At 34.6% G+C, this 1,293-nt stretch overlaps 1 long non-coding RNA gene across 1 annotated transcript; it reads left to right on the top strand.

Annotated features, from left to right (window-relative positions):
- Positions 1–355: 355 nt before the first annotated feature.
- Positions 356–895, top strand: LOC137583263 (uncharacterized). The gene is made up of 3 exons (XR_011033387.1): positions 356–446; positions 506–760; positions 853–895. It is a non-coding gene; the product is annotated as an uncharacterized lncRNA (long non-coding RNA).
- The last annotated feature ends 398 nt before the right edge of the window (positions 896–1,293 follow it).

Here is a 1,293-nt window from a genome sequence, read left to right as displayed (position 1 = left end):
GTTCTATATAATATAATATCATTGACTACTTACACAAAATGGTCTGCAAAAAAGAAACATGTCGCCAGTAATGAAATTAACACTATAATGTCAACAATTGCCTTTTTACCCCTTTTTATATAGGGCAATAACTAGAGGAACTGAAACCATATAAAAGTGTAAGACGGAGGTAACGATGTAGATACATATGTATATAATCCAGTGCCGCATAATGCAGTTTTTTTTTTGGCGCAGATTAGATTCCGCGCCAATTTGAAATTTGATGTTGGAACATAGACAAAAAGTATTATTTCGAAAGATCGCTCTTGTAAGAGCAATGCATGTGATATGGTTATTCGATCCTGATCAAATTAGTGTATTAATATAATGCCTTGTTTAGAAATGATGAGAGTCAAATAGTTGCAACTTGCAACACAATAAGTTGAGCTAGGAAAAGTTATTGGCTGGTATGATGACTTGCAATTGTTGCTATTTGATTCCATGTTATTTCCATATTCCCCTGCAGGCCCTGTTGTTGTTTTAGCTGTTGAAGTTGGAGTTCTGCTCTAACGAGCTGCTGGAAAATAGAAAAGTCTCCGGCCGCACACCACAAAGAGAAAAGGAAAAACTACTAGAAGCTAATGGATATGCAAACAACTAGCAGAAAGGGACCGACCAACGCATACAGTGCCTGCAAATAGCAACGAACCGTAATGCATCTAAATAAACAAAACACAAATGAGAGCTTCGCTTGGACTTTTTGGTTCTGTTTTCGGCGAAGGTATGACAATATAATACCCTTACGAAACAAAGAAATCCATTTAAAACAAAATTAATAACTTATTGTCTTATCTGACTTTCTCCCATAAATAGAAGTGATAAAATTAAGCTTGATTTCATTTCGGCGCAAGCGCGGAAAATAATTGTTTAGAAGGAAAAATAATAAATTTGTGTTGACTGTTGATTGAAATTTTTAATGGAATTCAAATCAAACGTACCAATATCTAATATTAATTGGAGCTTCGGAATCAGGAGAACAACCTTCCATTTGACAACATCAGAGTTTCTGCACCATTGTAGGTGCTTCTTGTGGATTGATACTCCTCTCTGACAACCCAGTCTGCTGGATATCATTGGACCTATATAATAAAATTCATTACCTTTTTCCGCATATATAGGCTTAAAAGCCGTTGTTTAATTTATGTCATATGAGAATACAAAGAATAGATACTTTTTTAATTGAAAGCATTAATGAGATAAAATGTTTGTTCTGCAAGACTTAAAAGCTTGCGTAGTTCAAATGGTACGTTTAAT

Source organism: Drosophila tropicalis, unplaced genomic scaffold, assembly GCF_018151085.1.
Source record: "Drosophila tropicalis isolate 14030-0801.00 unplaced genomic scaffold, ASM1815108v1 contig_859, whole genome shotgun sequence".
Lineage (NCBI taxonomy): Eukaryota > Metazoa > Arthropoda > Insecta > Diptera > Drosophilidae > Drosophila > Drosophila tropicalis.
This window is presented reverse-complemented; position numbering and strand designations above follow the sequence as displayed.